This window comes from Mirounga angustirostris, unplaced genomic scaffold, assembly GCF_029215605.1.
Source record: "Mirounga angustirostris isolate CCGP_5_RB_7025 unplaced genomic scaffold, mMirAng1.0.hap1 SCAF_2, whole genome shotgun sequence".
NCBI classification, from domain to species: Eukaryota; Metazoa; Chordata; class Mammalia; order Carnivora; family Phocidae; genus Mirounga; species Mirounga angustirostris.
Genome location: NW_026991710.1, coordinates 147,545,792 through 147,566,943, shown reverse-complemented (window position 1 = coordinate 147,566,943; position 21,152 = coordinate 147,545,792). Strand labels below are relative to the sequence as shown.

General features: G+C 39.3%; 1 protein-coding gene across 3 annotated transcripts in view; it reads right to left on the bottom strand.

Moving 5' to 3' along the window:
- GALNT7 (polypeptide N-acetylgalactosaminyltransferase 7) overlaps positions 1–21,152 on the bottom strand; it is a 142,373-nt gene that overhangs the window by 117,187 nt on the left and 4,034 nt on the right. The window lies entirely within an intron of this gene.

The window sequence follows — 21,152 nt, the reverse complement described above, 5'->3', positions numbered from 1 at the left end:
AAAGTGTTGGCAAACAAAATTCCCAAAAGCTTTCCGGTTTTTAAGAGTTACAATGTGCTGTATACTAACCCTCGGGCAATAAGACAGGCTTTCCACATTGATAAGTAAATTGCCTGCTTTAAATTTAAATGCCCCTTAAAACCCAAGACATGTACAAAATAGGCCTCTATAAATACTGTATATTAACATATTATATTAAATCTGACAATAAGCACTCCAATTAGTTTACATCATAAGTCTCCTTAACATTCTATTATCTCTTAATGCTTTTAACACTCTGTAAAGTGAACACAGTAAAATAAATAATGAAGTCATGAAGCAATTAGTTGAACCATTAAAGAAATACTTAATTGGTTTCTAGGCTATCAAAAAGAACTTAAATCCATTTACAAGCAGGAAAGTTGAAAACTAAGTCTAATTGCTTTCACAGTAAAATTCTATAACTACATAGCATATGAACAAAATTTATATGAACCCAAAACTAAAAGTAAATACAGCAATAAATTATTAGTATTGTTAACAACTGAATATGTTTAGTCTTTTTTTTTAAAAAAAAACTTAGTAGTCCACAGTTTTTGGTCCAATCACCTATTTTTTAAGGCACTTGATACCTCCCTAGTAAATGACAGATTTCTTTCAAAGGAACCAAGTTAAAATGATACTTTTCCTTAGCCAGAAAAAAAAAATATATATATATATATATACATATATATACATGCACACACACACACACACATATATGTGTATATATATAAACTTTTTTATATATAAGGTTTTGGGATTTTGATTAAAGAAAATGTAGTTCTCATCAGCAATAAACTAAATGCTAACAAATTTGGGAGATTATGAATTCCTTGTTTCCAATTTTTTGTCTCCTAGGCTATCATTCATTTACACAGAAATTTCTCCAAATTTCATATTATACATACTATAAAGAGTCATACTACATGTCATAGTTAATGATTCTAAGATTGATAAAAAGGCAGACATCTTAAATTCTAGAAAAACAAGTTTTACTCTTATACAAAAACATGCTCCATCTTCCTCAATCACCATACCTCAAAAACAAATTTGAGGTGGGGAAAAGACAAGACAGAGGTAGCAATAGACGTAAAGTGCTGGGCAAAACAACTTCCTGTATGTGTCTTGAGGGCCCTACTCAAAATCTTCCTCTCTGGCTTATATATGAAATTTCTACGATGGTAATTCCTTTAGGTTAAAGTAGGAGATTATCTCTGTATGTTACTCTAACAATTTGTTATGCAAGATGCAGAAACCTATTTAAGTAAAAGGGCACTTATTATGAGGATTCAGGCAAATGTCACAGAAGAACTTAGTCTGCAGTTAGAACAGGCAGGTCTCATGGAAATTAGAAGGTTGTGAGGCAGAAGAAGAGTCTTTTTGTCTGTCCCTCTCCATAACATCTTTCTTCTCTGCTTCTAGAAACAAAAGTCTACTTCATTCCTTTCTCTGATGACTGGTTTCCTCAGCAAGACTTTTAACTTCTCCTCCCCTGAATTTTACTTTGTATGTGACTTTGATGCTTAAGGAGTTGACCATGGTGCCATGTCTACCAACCAACTCTGCATCATCTCTAGTAGACAACACCACGACTCAAAAATCCCAGGACCAAAAATATAGTTGATCTAGCTTAGATACCCCTATTCCAATTACCTGTGTCTATGGGATAGACCTCTCCCTTCCATGCCACGGATACAGACAGAGAACTGAGACTAGGATGTGCCTTAATATGTTAAAAGATGTCTTGAATCATGTTATACAGAGGATATAATATTAACCACTGGCACAAACAGGAACATTGAGGGAGACAGGTTCAGGCAGGTGAATTTTTATTCTTTCCCCACAATTTAATTCTCTTCCCTATTTTTTTTTAGGTTTATTTTAGAGAGAGAGTGCAAGCAGGGCGGGGGGGCGGGGAGCAGAGGGAGAGAGAAAGAGAATCTCAAGCAGACTTCCCACTGAGTGTGGAGCCCAATGTGGACCTTGATCCCATGACCCTCAGATCATGACCTGAGCGTAAACCAAGAGTCCAATGCTTAACCGACCGAGCCACCCAGGTGCTCCAATTCTGCTCCCTTTCAAGACAATGATGACAATTCCAGAACTCAACTGTGCACATAAAAGTGACCTGCCTCTTCTAGTGATATGGTAGCTAGGGCCAATGTTTCATTGGTTAGCGGTTCTAATACTCAAGACAGCCTTTTATAAGTAGGGAAGCTCCATATATAGAAACCTGAAACTATTTTGTGAGGGACAACTAATATAAAAACAGACATGAGCCAGCTTCGATTTGAAAGCAAAGTAAAAAAGGAATTTCTGGTTTATGAAGGTGACTATCTCAACAAGAATATGGCTGAAGTACAGAAAGTCACAATAGATAGAGGCAGGAGGGAGGATGCCTATCAAATTCAAAATTCTGAAATAAGGAGAATCCCTCAAAGCCAAAACAAGGACCTCTTCAGGGCTAACTGAATAATGTTACTTCATACAGAAACTGGTAAACATGTGCCAAATGCCATTATAATAATTACTTCCTTCTTTCCCCTCAAATGTATAGTTTCTACTTGCTGCCCTCCCCCACAACACACACCCCTCCCTCAGCCCACCAAAACCCTGCTTATGAAGATAAGCCCCAAAGTTAATTCTCCTCCATGGGCCTGCTCTTTTCCACTTTCCAGGTACAATTCATTCTATCTTACTACTTAACATATAATACTTCCCTTGTACCACAAACGAGGTTGTCACATCCCCGAGGACACAGAGTGTATCTTAGTCATCTTTGTATCCTCAAGGCTCAACACAATGCAAGACACCTAAAAGTTTAAGTAGTTTTTTAGTGAGTCATAGATCCTAGAAATAAATTCAAGAAAGCCTCAAGGAAATGTATAACAGTTTCATAACGGGTTTCAAAAGGAAAGAAAGGAAAATCTAAGCTGCGTCCTTAACCCATAAGGATGAAAGGATGAAAGTCATGATCTCTTGCATAAAAATAGCTCTGGTATGGGTAGAAGACAGTATCAGACTGGGCAGACCACTGTTCTACTCAGTATGCAAGTAAGTGGCACTTGGCAAAGAAAGTCTATTCTTGTCTATATTAAGAAATCAGATCCATATCGCATCCAGTCCAGAACTAATTTTTCTCATGATAACTATTTGGCCCCAAACCTTCCCACATGACTTTGTAAAGGAAGACTCTATATCCAGTACTGTGTTGACTATTTTTTTTTTAAAGATTTTATTTATTTATTTGAGAGAGAGAGAATGAGAGAGAGCACATGAGAGAGGGGAGGGTCAGAGGGAGAAGCAGACTCCCCGCTGAGCAGGGAGCCCGATACGGGACTCGATCCAGGGACTCCAGGATCATGACCTGAGCTGAAGGCAGTCGCCCAACCAACTGAGCCACCCAGGCGCCCCAGTACTGTGTTGACTATTAAACTATTGTCTCTCAGCTCTAAACCCACTGATATATATGATATATATGATATATATATCATTTGTTATATTTTGTTTTCCTCCTATCTATATTCTGCTTTGTGGTCTGGAACCTGCAAACATCTCTCCTTTGCCAACTGCCTCTGTTAGGCTTCACCAACAGGGGTCGCAAGAGAGACAGAAAGGCGGGCGGATGGATTCGTTCTTCCTTTGCTGTCAAAGTTAAGGCATTTTGCCAAGGCAGCTGGAGTGGTTCTAGAGTCTAGCATTTATCCAACCCAGCTCCATTACAGATTCCCCCCAAAACAGCCTCATTATATTCTACAGCTACAATAGGCAGCTGGCCAGGGTCCCATCATGCTACCCCCAGAGATCTGAACCCCAACTTGCTGGGCCTTCCTGTGAGCTTCTAAATCCTGACAATCCCAACCTCTTCCTTTTCACCATGCCCTCACCCCTTGCCGTGCTCTAGGGATGGCAGCTCTTTTGGTCATTATCCCTGTGTTTCACTCTATACCCCAATTTTGCTTTTTCAATTCTCTAATACATCTTGCCTACTGTAAGACCTACCTCTTTATGCTACTACGCAAAACCACAGACTTTTGCTAACTCCTACAATGACCTATATACCCTTTCCGCGGTCCCCTGACTGCCAACAGCAAAAGGGTCTGAGACTGACCTTTTGGTAACACTTAAAAAAACCTTAAAAACCTGGTCCTGTTGATGTGAGTTTAGCAGACAAGTCTGAAAAGAGTCTTGGATCAACAAGTAATGCAAATATAAATTTTGTGCTTGAGTGAGAAGACCAAACTTATACCAGATACCAAGACCATGCTGATTTTTCTAGGGAAGGAGTTGGGTACAACTAAAAATTGAACTACAAGGGACTTTTCAACCTTGCTTTTACAACTTTTTTTTTTTTTTTTTTTTTTGAGAGCGAGAGAGAGAGACTTTTACAAACCTTATTTAAACACTTACATGTTATTACGTTGTGGCGAAAACTTCTATACCTCTCTTCTCTCATTCTCTTATTCCTCTCTTATTAACCACCTCCCCTAACCTCTGACTTTTAGCTATGCAGATGGCCACCCAGAATAAGGACACATTTCCAACTTGCCTCAGAGTGACTATCTTTTGGCCAGTGGAATGTGGCTGAACAGGATATGTACATATCCAGGAAACAAAATCCCCTTTCAGTTTCTTTCCTTCCTACTGCTAGAATGTGGACAAGGTGGTGTAATCTCAGGCCATGTAGAGGAGAGCAACTCTCTAGAAATAACAGAAGAACAAGAGAGAAGGGGCATGGATCCCTGATGAGGTCACACAGGTCTATGAAGAGTTGCTGATCAGTTTGGCTACGTACATAAGAGAAAAAAAAAATCTAACTTTCTGGATTTCTGTGATAGTCAAATCTGTATTCTAATGGATATAAACCCCAAATATCTAGTTACCACCCCTTAAAATTCAGAGAGCCCAAAAACCAACTGATAACTGGACCTTTGGTTTGCCCTTTCATATTTCCCCAAAGAAGTTTGGGGTGGTGGTAGAAATCACCTGTTTCCCAGTAGGTACCATTCAAAGACTCCCAGAGGCATTTGGGCACACTAAATACAGAGTGAAAACAGTCAAGACAGATGATGTTAATTTTTTTTTTAATATTTTTTTTTTAAAGATTTTATTTATTTATTCATGAGAGACAGAGAGAGAGAGAGAGAGAGGCAGAGGGAGAAGCAGGCTCCCAAGGAGCAGAGAGCCCGATGCGGGACCCGATCCCAGGACCCTGGGATCATGACCTGAGCCGAAGGCAGACGCCCAACCATCTGAGCCACCCAGGCGCCCGATGATGTTAATTTTGTACACAGAAGTGCCTGGGAGCAAAGAAAGAATATCCACAATTACTATAGGGAGTTTCTAAAAGAAAAGGTGGTGCTTTCAGTGCAAACTTTATTACTCCTATTTTAGAAGCATCACTCAATCTTGCCTATGCAGAAAAATTTATCCACATAACATATGCGATATGGCTTTGGTTTATGTGCCTGCAAAATATTTATAAAAGCAATTATTTGGTCTGGGGGACCTGTTTTCACAATTTAATGATGTGAAAGGAGTTTCCAGTCACTGAAACACAATTTATGCACTGGACACCTATTTCCATACCAACAGCAACCTGATACGGGTTATACTTAAAACCATTTGTCTCAAAACCTAAATTAAGGAACCACTTATGTTGGGATTCCCTGTGTAAGAGAAATTCCTCAGTATAAATACTTGTCAGATTCAGTGGGCTGCTAAGGCAATGAAGAAAGATGTAGGTGACTGCAAAGCAGGAGCTCTTCTAAGAAACCTATTTTAAATCTTCAGTAGGATTTTTCTGCGATTGTAAGCTCTCAGATACAGTGAGTGTTTTACAACAGAACTAAAGTCATTTTTGATAGAGCAAGATTAGTGAGTTGTGTCCCACTGGAAAGCAACACAGGGAGTAGGACTGCCAATGTCAGTATCAGATGATTACATGAGTTCAAGTTTGAGGATTAAGAATGAATGCAGGTCTCAGCAGGGGTCATAACCAGGAGACAAGTGAGTATTTGTCAACTGAACAAAGGCCACTAGAACAACTTGGATCTCTCTTCTCTAAGACAATAGGACCAGAGGCTAATTAGCAGAGAACCAAGAGAGCACTATAAAACAGGGCCTGCCTTCAAGGAGCTTAAGACCAACTGGGAAAACAGCTATGTACTAAAGAGTATTACATTCATTTATAGTCATGTCCCATAATGAGGAACCTTTCTGTGATTAGAGATATCCAAGTGGACTAAAGTACTTAAAGCTTCAGAGAGGCAAAACCTGGATCAATCTTGAAGAATGGTAAGATTTAGACAGTTGGATGAGGACATGCCAACCATGAACATGTAAGTAACAGTCTAGTGGCAGAATTCAGCAAGTCCAGGCAGTTAGAATCTTCTTCTGGAGACAGGTGCATCTATCTTCAGAGCATGAAGCAGTCACGTCACCCAAATAACTCCCTTACTTTGATTGGGCTATTAGCCAACTGTTCTCTCAGGATGCTTGAGTTCTTTACAGACCAAATCAGTGACCAGGTCAATTTGTGAAAGATGAGCTAAAAAAAAATCTTAAAATTTTACTTCCTGTAGGACTTTTCAGGGCTTTTAACATACTAACGTACCCTGCAAATCTCTGAGGGGGTGATATAACATGCAACATTTCTCAACCCTATTGGCCCAAAAACCCTTTTTAAAGTTACTGCTTTGGTTCACAGAGCATGGTTCAGGAGTGTGACTTGTGCTCCTGAATCCAGCCTGAGAGGGTGGGCTCTGCTGTCAGCCTGGGTTCGAACTCCGATTCCATCGCCTACAAGGCCAGGTGACAGGCAAGGCATTTAATTTCCCTAAGCCACAAATTTCCTCATCTGTGAAATGTCAGAAGGCTAAATTGAGAATTTAAACACACCTAGCAGAGGGCATAGTAAGAATTCAATAGAAGTTCCTTATCAGCGCCTGGGTGGCTCAGATGGTTAAGCGACTGCCTTCGGCTCAGGTCACGATCCCAGGATGGGATCGAGCCCCGCATCGGGCTCCCTGCTCCGCGGGAAACCTGCTTCTCCCTCTCCTTCTACTGCTCCCCCAGCTTGTGCTCTCTCACTCTCTCTGTCAAATAAATAAATAAAATCTTAAAAAAAAAAAAAAGTTCCTTATTAGTATTTGATGTTCAATCAATTTTCACACTAGAATTCTGCCCCCACAGTGCCGACCTGTTATGTTGCTATATACAAGTATAAACAAACAGAGGGTGTGTGCTTAAAAGAAGATTCAAGGAAAACAAAGAGCCTTATCACTGCCCAGTGACATAGGTATGGTCCAACTACACAATGACAAAAGAAAGGGCATAATTTTCATCTCTAAACGTGAATATGGAACACAGCATTTTAGAAAATCCAGGAGCGGCTGAGTCGAATCCGCAGCAAGAAAACTTGGTCTTCACAACAGAGACAGAAGGAACAAAGCTAATAAAATTAAGAAAACATTGTATTTACCACACCTCATAATTAACCCGAGGGCAGTGACGTGGATTTAATACTTACTAAGCAGAAGTTTAAAAGCTTTGGAATGTTCCGCAACCACAACTCAACATTAAGTTGGAGACTAGGCTTCTGGGAAGAATAAGGAAGAGATGGCGAAAATAAGTAGCTTCAATAGTTGCTCTTCCGGTTTTGTTCTCCCTCAGATCACTTGTTTTGCTCCATTTAATTGGTGGGTTAGCCAGAGGCACCCAAAAAAACAGCAAAACTTGGAATCAAACTTCTGCCTTTTTTTTTTTTAAGGGGCAGGTGGGAAAACAATTTTGCACATACGCTGTACACCACAATTTACGATCTGTAACTCCCAGCACCCTGGTATTTTTTTTTTTTCTTCCTAATGTCCTCTTCCCTTAAACCATCTCAATGCTAAAATGACCAGATGTTAAAAGGTGAGTTTACAAGACAGTGTAGGTCTTAAAAACAATATATAAATTAAAATATTTCTACAGTAAAATAAAAAAGGCAATCCACAAAGTAGCATATACGTAGTCTGTGTCTACCCTTAACTTTGGACAAGAAATACACCAAACAGACCATAATTAGCTTTGAGTAAAATGGATTAGAGGGGCTATTTCGTTTGTTTGCTTTTACTTTTTTAATATTTTCTACAATGAATATATATTTATATTCAGGAAAAAAGTATATTTTAAAATATGTATTTATTTTGGGAGGGGCGCACATGAGCAGGGGTAGGGGCAGTGGGAGAAGGAGAGAATCCTTGAGCAGGACCCTGAGATCATGACCTGAGCCAAAACCAAGAGTCGGCCACTTAACAGACTGAGCCACCCAGGCACCCTAAAAAGAGTATATTTTAAAAGTAAATAAACAATAACATTTTCCTCTTTCCCTGTTTTAGAACATTGGTTCCTTGAAGGATATAACTTTTAAGGCAAAAGTCAGTCTAGGAAAAAAGACTCAGCCCCTTTTCACCAATTCATAACAAATTCGTATAAGTATTTTCATTCTTTTAAGCACTCCTGAAACTATGTACAAAAGGTTATAGTCATCCAAGAAGGAAGGGAAAGAAAGGGAAACAACAAGTGTAAAACTGCAAGCCAAATGCTTTCCTAGCAGCTCTGGTAACCTCACCCTAACTAAGGCAAACAGAGAAACAGCGCCCTGTCTCCTTTACATGAGGAGGGAAAGGAGGCTCAGGGAAGTCAAGTCTAGGCCAAGCCGACTGAAGCTATTCACAGTATTTGTAACAGGATTTCAACTCCTGCCAGAGTCCATGTGGACTTTTACTATACAATGACGTCAGCTTTTATTTTTAATCCACCTTGTTCTTGAGGAGCTATATTTTAAACATCAATAAAATTTCCCCAGGATATTTAGTTATTTATGGGGATTACTATTCACAGTTATCAACCCGATTATTTCTTTAAAAGAAAAAACATGTACGTGGTTTACATCCCTGTCTTTCCTACTCCCCACTCACAACACAAATGACTGGTCCAAAGCATGACCTTGTACTACGTACGGTACAAGGCTCCTCCCCCTTTTAGATGGCACACCTTCCCTTCCTCCTACACCTTAAAGCTCAAACTCCCTGCCCCTTCCTAGTAAGGAATACGGTCATCAACTTGAATGTGCCTTCCCTAGGACTCTTTTTTATTAATTAGGGACTTCCGTAGGTTTTTCAAAATCTTAATGAGATAGTGACAGGAAAACACCACTAAAATACCAGATTATTCCAAAACCATGAGGTTGCTGAATCTCTCAAACCTAAACAGTTTCCGTCTCTTCCTCGACTAGCAGGCCATTTACATAACAAAAACAGTTACAGTTCACAAAACAGCAAAAAATCGAAGATGGGCAGGCTCTAAGGCTTACACAAGGAAATAAAACACTTGCCCAGGCAGCACGGATTGGACCCACTACTTCCTGATAACTGGCTTACAGGACGAAATTCTACATTGAGTATCCCTGAGCTGTAGCTTGTGCTAAACATCCAATGCATTTTAATTCATTATACTGCCTGAGACAGGAAGCATTGAAGTGGTATTATAAAATCATACAAATGTAGTACCTTTATTCTTAGAAGATCAAGGAATTCTCTCAGTGAAGAAATTGTAGTAATCCAAATCCTAGAGGATATTAGCTTCCCCTCCCCAAAAGGAATTTTTCCATTTCTCTTTTTGAGAGTTACTCATCTTCACTCTTACCAATAAATTAAGCATATAAGAGACATTGTCCTTTCAAGATTCCAGGTGCCACTGAGTGTACCATTCACTCTTCAAATGTCTTTAATGAAGACACACACACACCCTGCTACATGCTTTCACAGAGCAGTGAAGAGAATTCAGCCAATCTAAGTCTTCTCTGGGTGATTTCCCAGCAATGATGAGCAGACTGAAACACAGCAAATTTCTCATGCTTTCTGCTTCACCACAAACCAGCTAAAGCATGACAGTTTGGGTTACGGTTATTGTTTTACTTTTTTGAGTGTCAGTCATCTATTACAAATGTCTTTAAATGTTTTTATTTAGGATATCCCAAGTGTACAACTGTGAGTATCAGGACTGGCCCGTGAATTTAGGAAACAAGTAAATCAAATCTATATCTAAATGGAAGGCATTAGAAATAAATCAGGAACCTGACTTAAGGCATTGTATATTTTCTGTTTTTTTTTTTTTACCACTTAAACTCTGACAAATGGACCAGTGTCTATAGTCACCTGATGAGAAATGGAAGGAATGGAGAAGAGATGGAAACTTCAACTTTCAGAACAGTAGCATCTCAAAAATCGCAACACCACTGTTCTAAATCTTTTTTTCCAAAAACATTATCAGGAAAATGTTCCACATAGTATTTTAAGTTTGATTTGATTTTCTTCACTGCATATAGGAGGCAATTTTAAATTAAGCCCATGCCGACCAAGGAAAATCTGCAGTCTCTGACAGAAAACAATCTCCTGCAAGAAAACCAAAACTCTAATTTTTCTTCCATTCCTAGTCAGTATTCACAGGATGTGACACTTCTTAGAGCATTTTGTTAAAGTGAGACGCATAAGACGAGTTGTGGGTAGGGGTGTATAGAGATTACAGAAAGAGCACAAAGTTCTTTTAAAAAGTTCGTTTTAGCTCTATTTTAGACATGAAATTTTATTTATTTTTTCATTAGTGCTGACTCACCACAACAGTTCCAGGTATGATAAAGGACTGTGAAGGTGTAGTTGTCTTTAATGAAAAAGAATGGGGTATATTCAGAAAATGCAACATCTGTCTGTGTTAGAAATTAGGAGTAAGCTACTGGCTTCATCATTCGGAGGCAAGGCACTGTGTGTCCAAACAGCAGGCTGGGTTTTTCCAGCTACCTTGAGGTCAATAAAATACATGGCTGACCTTTTTAACCTTGAAAGAATCATTCTTACATTTAGCACCCACTGGGACCCAAAGAAATTGACCAACTGCTCAACAAATGCCTCACAATCAAAAGGAATCCTACCTTCCAAGGGAGAAAAAAATAGATTTCAGTTACTTTCATGAAGAATTGAAAAAAAAATAGTAGGAAAGTTATCACATTTCATTAGAAAACAACACTGAATATACATATATTGTCTTCGCTGTTACCTTAAGTTTCTGGTATTTTATACTAAAAATCTATCCCTTAATTTCCTTTTTTTTTTTTTTAAAGATTTTATTTATTTATGAGAGAGAGAATGAGAGAGAGAGAGCATATGAGAGGGGGGAGGGTCAGAGGGAGAAGCAGACTCCCTGCCGGGCAGGGAGCCCGATGCGGGACTCGATCCCGGGACTCCAGGATCATGACCTGAGCCGAAGGCAGTCGCTTAACCAACTGAGCCACCCAGGCGCCCCTCTATCCCTTAATTTCCACTTAGGATTTCCTTTTACTCTTTCTTCATTTCATCAGCTCTTCTGAGTCATAACTCATTGCACAAAACATACTTGCTTTTAAACACAAGCACCTGTTATTTAGGCTAAAGAAGTAGATGCAAATGAATACATGTTTCAAGCCATTCACTTTATCTTCAGGAAGCGATTTTTGCCAACGTATAATAACAATGTTAACATTTGCTTTTCTCTTGGTGCTACCAGTTAGCTGAGCAGAGGTCAAGGATGATACCCGCCTCTTATAAAACATGATTGTACCACGGTGAAATGAGTGATTGGACTCTCTGGCTGAGATTATCTTCAGGTTAGTCATAGGTGTGGGCTGCTCGAGCAAAACTGGCTGGCACTCTTCCTGCCCTAGTAATTCATGGAAAGTGAAATGAAGCCCCGGTTCATTGAAACTTTCCTCAGACTTCAAAGAGGATGCTGAAAAAATAATCTGAGAATACCCATGTAGTATAGATGTATTCTGAACAATACTGCAGATGCCAGTTCTTGAGCTAAGGATAGAGCAGGACCTGGGAAGAGGTGTGCTATTTGGGGTTCTATTACCTTTGCAGGTTTGACAGCACTCTTCAAAATTTTCAGTTAACAACTGTGATCACATGTCTGCTACATTTATTTTAAAATAGAAGTTATGTGTGCCATAGTTTGCAGCCTAAATGTTAACTACGAAAAAAAGAGTAAGAGTTATCGTAATTTCACACAGAAAATGTATTTCTTTAAAATACCAAGGCATTTGGAAATCACCGTATTTAGCACATTTTTAGAAGAGAGAATTTCAGAAAACTATTTGCTAGAAGTATTTTTCTCTTTGCCACCCACCAGGATCTCCCTGAACTGTAAGCAAATTTATTTTAATTGACCACCACAATGCAACACTCTCCTCCAACCTTCTTTTACAAACAGTGGACTTCAAATTTCCTCTGAGACCATCACACAGAGAGCAGCAGTAAATGAAACTGCATGCCTATATTTCTGCGTTCCACCAATCCTTTGCTTAAATGTTAAAATGTAATTACACATTTTAAATGATCAAAATTTCCAATTTTGACAGTGATCCTTTTAGCTTAAACTAAACACTCCACAATAGTAGAAAAATCTACATGTGCAAAGTAGTAAGATTTCAGTCATTTCCATTCCATTACTCTAAAAAGCACTTTGTAGTCATTTATTCTGTACCATAATTGAGAGCTTATTTGCCAAAAATCTAATGGATTTTTTATTCATTTTAAATCACCCTGGCAAGAGTTATCAGACTTTTGAACAGGAGGTTTTAAACGCTTTCTTTCAAAAGAAAAGATGTAAAACCCTGCAAACAGATTGTAAAGGTAACAAATACTGACTTACATGAAAGACACCTTACTGTATTAGAGATTAAAAAACTAATCCTGTCGGATTAAATTTTAAGAAGCATAATGATTAAATTGTCTAATAAGAAGTGCGTAGCAAAACATTCAATTGCCAGAGGAAATACTGGGGGAAAAGGTTTGGATTTAAAAGTCCTCCCAAGTAAGCATAATTGAAACCTATACCTAATAAGCCTAATAAGATATTTCAGAAAATATCTTAAGACAAGTTTTGAAATGGCTATATAAAGTGAATCTTTGATTTCGTAGGTACATGGGCTGTTATTGACAAAAAACTCCAGTTGGTATGATATACTGCATGGCAAATTTTTCTAGGTATTTGTCACAGCTGCATTTAACAATCAAGCAAATAAAAACTTAATTGATTTAACCCTATTAGATTTTTCCTGAGTCATTTTTGAAATGTTTATACAATTGACTAATAAACTATATATCTCAATAGAAATGGAATCTACATATCCTGCTTCTTCCCAGTTTTCTGTATCTGAACATCTTTATCCTTCTCTTACCTATCGTATCTGTCTTTGATCTAGTCTGGCAAAACCAAACTTACATGACTCACTTAAGCATACTGATCATTTTTGTTTTTTTCAAGGGTTTTAAGGGAACTATTTTTCCAATAACACGTTAATAAAATGCATATGAAATATTTACTTTAAATTCAACAGAATAAAATTATTTAAAATGCAGAAGTGCTGACAAATAAAGAACCTCTAGAGCACTTCAAGTATCATGACTTAAGGACTATTTTTTATAACATAAGTTGTACTTCATTGTTCTATTTTTTTTTCTATTTAGCTTTTCTTATTAAAAAAAGAAATTCTCAGGAACATAAAGATATTATATTGCTATGATATTACTTCAACAAGTGTTAATTCTTAAAATTCTACAAAGCTGTTCAAAAGTGTCTCTTAAACTATACTGAGAACCTGAGACTACTGTTTCACTTCAATAGCTAGCCTCAGTGGCTTAGCTTGAAATCAAGGGTTCCAGCTGGAGGAGTCAGGCATTCACACAGTTGTAAAAGCTATTTGCAAACCTTGCTCACATCAAAGAGTATGTTATCACAATGTGTGTGTATGTGTGTGTATGTGGTTTCTATTAAAAGGAAAATCAAGAGTCAAAGGATAATTAGTCTAAAAAAATGGAAATGCTGGCAATTTCTCAGTTAATGTCTACTTAAGACTCACTTTTTAAAATTTTTATTTTATTTAAATTCAATTAATTAACATAGTGTATTCTTAGTTTCAGAGGTAGAGTTCAGTGATTCATCAGTTGTATAGAACACCCAGTGCTCTTTACTCTTTAACACCAATTCTTCTGACAAGGTGTACACATTACCAGTGAATATGTGGTAGTTTTCAAAGTACTTCAATACTGAAGTGCTCACACAATTGTAAAATATTTTATAAAGAACTACAAATGCTAAAATTATGTTTAAGCCAGATAATCAGTAAGCATGTAAGTTTACTATTAAAGAAAAGTAGCATACCTCTTGAGGCCCGAATGTATTCTTAAACGTAGGGACTCAATAAGAGATTAAAGATTAAAAAATGATTAGGTCATTTATTTTATTCTCATACAGAACTGCTCCCAAAAGTATGTGATTTAATTTTAATTCATCCACTTTAAAATATCCTTGGTAATAACAAATTCCAATTGCTTTGCTTGGAAGCCTATTAGCAGACTAGTTGGTATTGATATAATACTACAGTTAATTGTACCTCCTAGATTTGGGAAACCAGGCTGCTCTGCAGCAATTCTATAAACCTAATTAGATAATGCAAAGTTAATTTTTTTCCTCAAGTTTCAGAGTGCCAGTTCTTATATTCAGTGAACTGAATCAGGTCTCCCAGTTGGCATGTTTAAATGTTTCTCAGGAGTAATGCTTTAACATGCTACCAAGCCCAGAAGGGAATTTATAATGGAGCAGAAATGAGAACATTTCTCATTTTGAAATATTCAGGATTCTTAGCAAAAGGAAGCAACAGGAAGGTAGCCCTTCCCTCTCCAAAACAGACTTAAGCCCTGGATAACTGCAGTTCACGTAGCCTTAGCATTGCTTTCAGGATCCCAGGACGGAGCTAGAATGAAACGGTAGAGCCCACCTTAAAAAACCAACATTACCGGAAATGCTGAGCAGACAATTTTTCTATTGTTTCTTCCTGTAATTACGTGTCAGGCAAATTAATGTGTTAAAAACTAAAAACTGCCTAATATTCTGCGGATAAAGTTTCTTTTCCAACTTCAAATATTAAAATGTTGTTTTGGTCACAGCTTCTTATAAGTTACTGGATTTCAGACCAAAAGAGAGAAAAAAAAAAAAAAAAACCAAAAACCTCCTATGCATTATAATCGTTTTAATATAATGTGTACAGCATATAAAGTTTATATTACCACAACCACATGATTATGGTTTAGCTTAAAATATATATGTACAGATGTGTCTATATATACACATGGGGGGATGGGGGAGGGTGTAGAGAGGCACCTAATTAAGGCAGAACAGATAGAATCCAAAGTGTGTTAGTTCCCCTGTGATAGTTAAGTTCTCTAAAACCCTTCCTCTTCTTGTATTTTTCATCTAGTGAAGGTGATTATTTACTACTTGAACTTCTTTTTCTTCCAAGCTGGTTCCCCTGGGTCATCCCATTTACCGAGATGCCGGTGGAGAGGTCACGGTGTCCCTCCCTGGAGCCAGTTCTATGGGTTCGTTGAGCGGGCAGGTAAGCATGCTTCCACAACCACTTTCTACATCCCTAATGGTGATCAATTCTTGTTCAAATGCTGCGATATTCGACATTGCTGATGGTCCTGCCCTTAAATTCTCTTTGCCCATGTTTTCTACAGGCAATATTCTCTAAATCTTCTACTTCTGTCTATGCCTCCTTTCATCTCTCCCCCTCCCAGCACCTGAGAGAAGGCATTTTCCAGGTTTCTCTTTTCCTATCCACGTTTTTCTCCTCTATCTACACATAGCCCCTTCATTTACCAATCCGGTCCTCAGGCTTCAGACATATTCCTGCCTATGATTTGCACACTTTGCATCCAGTACTGATCCAGTTCTGAGCTCCATTTACCCAGTAGACACTGTCTATAAAATATGACATGCCCCTCCTCCCCTCAAAAATACTACATGCCCAAACCAAACCAATGTTTCGTTTTACAGCCCCCAAATCTACCCATCCTCCAGATGAGCAATTCTCAAAGTATGATCCCTGGACCAGCACCTCTGGAACTAGTTACAAATGCAAATTCTCTGCCCCACCTCAGACCTACAGAATCAGAGGTTCTAGGCATGAGGCTGGAGTACTTTGTTTTAACACACCCTCTGGGTGATTGTGAGGCCTACTGAAGTTACAAATGCAAATTCTCTGCCCCACCTCAGACCTACTGAATCAGAGGTTCTAGGCATGAGGCTGGAGTACTTTGTTTTAACACACCCTCTGGGTGATTGTGAGGCCTACTGAAGAACGCTTTAGACAGTTCTGTTCCTTCTGAGGCATCAGCATCCTCCCCCTTCCAGTTCCATCCAGAGGGTTCCTCTGCCTACCAGCTAATTCTACTCATAATCTCTCTCTCCTCATATTCATGGTCTTGGTCCCTCTCCTAGCTTTTAGGCCTTATCATGTCCTATGACACAGACATCTCTCTCCTCACTGAAATCCAGCTGGCACTGTTTCCAGATTATTCCTGACAGCCCAGCTCTGGATATTCACAGTATTCAATCTTTCAGGGTTCAGACTCCGTCTTTCTAGGGTTCTCTCCCCACTACTTCCACTCCCCAATCCCATCTTCCAGCCATGCAGTCCCCGGGATTTGCTGCAATCTTTCATGCCTTTGCACATACCTACCGTTCCTCTGTCCTCACACACTTGTCCCTCCGATATACCCTTTCTAAAGAGCTCTCTGACAGCACCCAGGCCTTACAGACTAGATGCTGCCTTCTCTGTGATCCCACAGGACCCAGTGGACTTAACTAATACAGGTGAGTTCTTGCCTCACCATTACAATAGGTCGCAAAAAAAAAAAAAAAAAAAAAAGTCATTACTTATTTTGTTTATCTTGGACCATATGTAGAGGACCATGCAATTTATCAGCCAACCCAGGGCCTCATTTACATCTGCAAGCTTATCAAGTACTGTACTCCCTCCAAACTCACCATGCTCTAGTCATACTGGCCTTCTATTTCTCAAACATTATAGCCTCATTCCAACCCCAGGGGCTTTTCACTTTCTGTTCCCTCTGCCTGGAACGTTCTTCCGTCAGAACTGCGTTATAGGCTTATACTCATTCTTTGGGCCTCAGCTCAGCCACTGCTCCCTGAACTTCCCTACAGGGTCCCCACTGCCCCTTTCTCCTTCATGTTATCCTGTATGGTCTTCAGTGTTTCTATTTGAAATTACCTCTCTACTGTCTCTATGTCCCCCTTTCAATGTAGTCCACTTGAGCACGTATATCTTGTTAAAATCTATAGTGTTTGGTCAGAGCATAGCTCCAAGTCCAAACACATGAGATTGAATCCGGCTCTACCACTTACTAAGTAAATGACCTTCGGCAAAGAGTTCACCTGACTCCATGGTCTCATCTATAATGGGACAACTACATCAGACTTGCATTTGAGGGTTGTTACAATTAAACAACATAATACACATAGAATGCTTACCTGGCATAAAGGAGTCAAGCAAGGTATGTTATCTATTGTATGTTACCTGTTATCATTGCTATTATTATTTACTGCTCTATAATATCTCCAAGGCCTACTGCAATGAATGGTACTTAGTAGACACTCAATAAATATTTGACATACTTGAGCGAATTAGTGAATCAAGAGCTGCTGGTTAATGGATGTCACCACTCCCCCAACTCTACTTCAGAAGCTTCCAAAAAGCTTCTCTAAGTGCTGACTTAATAAAACCCCAACCCAGTTCCCTGGCCTACCATTTAATTTCCTTCAAAATATGGCCCAAACTTACTTCCCCAATCTTAGCTTTCATCACTTTGCTGTAGTAAAAACTTTTTTCTGGTCTCACCATATTCTTTTAGTGTAGAGTGTTCTTCCCTGCATCCCTCCCTGATTCCACGGGACACTCCAGGTCTAGCCAAATGCCATGCTCTTGCCTCTGAACATCCACCTCCTATAGCCTCTATAGCTGCGCAAGAACCTCCTTTTCAGGGGCGCCTGGGTGGCTCAGTCGGTTAAGCACCTGCCTTTGGCTCAAGTCATGATCCCAGGGCTCCTGGGATGGAGCCCCAAATCGGGCTCCCTGTTCAGTGGGGAGTCTGCTTCTCCCTCTGCCCCTGCTCATGTGCTCTCTCTCTCTCACACACACTCTGTGTGTGTGTCAAATAAAATCTAAAAACTAAAAATAAAAAGAGAATGTCCTTTTTACAGCTATTCCATGTTCACACAGATCATCTTACTTATGAGAGGAGATCTGAGTCTGTGTCCTTGCCATCTCTGCATCTCCAGTGCCCAGCCCAGGATCTTAGGGAAAGCAAGACCTTGAGACATCAGTTTGGGCGAATGGAAGGTTGGAGTTCGGAAGGTATTATGAAAAGGCCCAACTTTATATATCAAAAGAAAACTACATTATGGATGCAACACCTACTGTGCAGTTATTAGGTCGAGACCTGAGTAACATCTTTATTATGTCAACACTTTTTATCTCTTCCACTGTCTAGTACAGCATCTCCAATGCCTAGAGCCATGGATGGCACTTAGTAAACACTCAAATATTTCACACTTGTTGAGTAAATGACTCACGCTTTTAATAAAAATATATCTCCCAATTCTTACAAAGAATTCTGTCCACATTGTTAAGGCATATCTCACCCTCTCACCCTTTCCCCTCTTCCACTGTACAAAACCCAACCATAAAATCATTCCTTTCCTAAACTGAAGCTATGTCCATTTTATTCTAGAGATTATAAATTTTTTTTTAAAGATTTTTTATTTATTTGAGAGAGAGAGAATGACAGACAGAGAGCACAAGAGGGAAGAGGGCAGAGGGAGAAGCAGACCCCCTGCTCAGCAGGGAGCCCGATGCGGGACTCGATCCTGGGACTCCAGGATCATGACCTGAGCCGAAGGCAGTCGCTTAACCAACTGAGCCACCCAGGAGCCCCGAGATTATAAATTCTTAATTTAACCACTTCTCTCCTTCTGTCACATTGCACATTCATTCTTCAGGGATGAAAATTAGAATTCGAAACACGAACAAAGACAATGATCTAGGTTGAAGTCAGATAATCCCAATCATTTTCCTACATTCAAGAGCCACTCAAATCTTGCTGACCAACTCTTTCATAACTCTGGAGTTAGAATTTACAAATACTCTGTTTACAAATGGCCCAGAATTCTGGAAAATCAGAATTCTGATTTTCATTCATGTTGCATTATTTTCTCTCTCCTTCTGTCTCCAATTTAGGAGTGACTAATCTAACGCAGCTTATACTAATTGTTGCAGCCCACACCTTATCTCCCATTCCATGTAGCCAGCCGGAATCACAAAACAGTTATCCAAATTCAACCCGCTCCTTACCAGTTTTCATTCCTTCCTTACGAATAATTGTACACTCCCTGAATGGCTATTCTCCACCTTCTCCACCTCCTGATTTGGCTCTTGACAAAACGTTCTATGACAGCTGTCAGTGTTTCCTTATATTGCTACTGGATTAAGGAAGAAAGGAAGGAACCCAGACCATGCAAGTATTGCATCTCTTCAACTAGGAAGAGATCTCTTTATAACAGGGATTTTTACTTGAGGTATTCTTGGTATTCTCCAATGGGGTCTTCCTGGGAGGGAGGTGAAGAGGTGTGGTCGTAACAGGACTGATGCCTGACCTTTGACCACTGGATGGGTAACACTTCCACAAAATCCACAGATTTAGAATTCTTGGGAATGTTTGCATTTCTGGGGTGTCCGGACCTAAAGGGGAGACGTGAATGAATGCTTCAGCACCCTGGTAGATGGGGGAGATACTCCATGAGCTGCTCCAAGAAACATAAATCCTGCCTTCAAAGGACTCAGTCAGCGGTTTACAGTGAAATGAGAAAGCTTTTGATTCTCACCTCCCCCCCCAAAAAAAGCACATGTACACAGAAGTCTGCATTAATTTCAGGACGTCTATAACGCCTAGAGTTCATAGACGGGAGTTTTTCATTACAGCTGTGAGGGAGGACAGCAAAATAGAACAAAAACAAATCCTGAGGCATTTCAACTGGGGAAGTAAGACAACAGTGACCACTTAAGACACTACGCTTTGCTAAGTGATAGCTCTATTCCTAATGATATCAATGGCGCTTCCATTTGTAATAGTCTTAAGGTCAAGGGCAGAATCTTTCAGGTTGCAATCAATTGTCACAGAGATAAAAGGGTTTGGTAAGGTGGAACTTGACTGTGACAGGGTAATCAATTCAGTCACTCAGCTTCATTTAAGCAATATTCCTTTCAACGGGTCTTAGGTTATCCCTTAAAACCTCCCTGCCTAGGAAGGATTCCTGAATCAGCCCTGCTCTGTATGCTCTAAACCTACGTGGCATTAATGGTTTGACTAAGATAGCATTTACACATACAAAGAATCATCCATTTACCAGCAGCTTCTCATCAGTGCACTGGATTAGCTATAATAAAACCATTGAAGAGCTCAACCCTTCCATTACAAACCTTTATTGTCAGGAGCTTATGGTTCATTTTTAAACTCCGGGCTAAAACTTGGGATGTATGGTCTAGGAGATACCATAATTTATTTAATTAAAGGAACTTTCTGCACTTCGCAAGTACTAAACAGATGGTCTTAATAAATGCTGACCTGAAAATATCCAGAGGACAAAGCCTAAAAAAGGAAGCCTTCCCATAACCATAAAACATAAAAATGTATGAATGTTTGTCTTCAGAACTTTCAATGTGACAATCTATCATCCTAAACCTCCTGACGCCTTCTACACTCCCACATCCAATCAACTAGTCCTGATACCTTTGCATCTTTAATAGCTCTTGAATCAGTTCTTCACTTCCATTGTCACCCTACCCATCCAAGCAACGCCATGTCCCACCTGAACTATTATAACCTCCAACAGGACTCCTACTCTCTGTTCTTGCTCTAAATCAATTCATACTTCCTGCAGGCAATCAGAATGATCCTTCCAAAACACAAATCTAATCAAGTCTCCCTACTTAAAAAATCCTTCAACGGTTTCCTGCTGCTCTAAAGACCTCATCTTTAGCATGGTCTGCAAGACCCATACTATGTTTACATCCTCACTCCACCTCTCCTCTCATCCTCCATGTTCTAATTCTACTGGTCTTCTTCCAGTTCCTCAGTTCATTATACTGCCTTCTACCTCAGGACCTTTGCACATACTTCTCCCTGTTA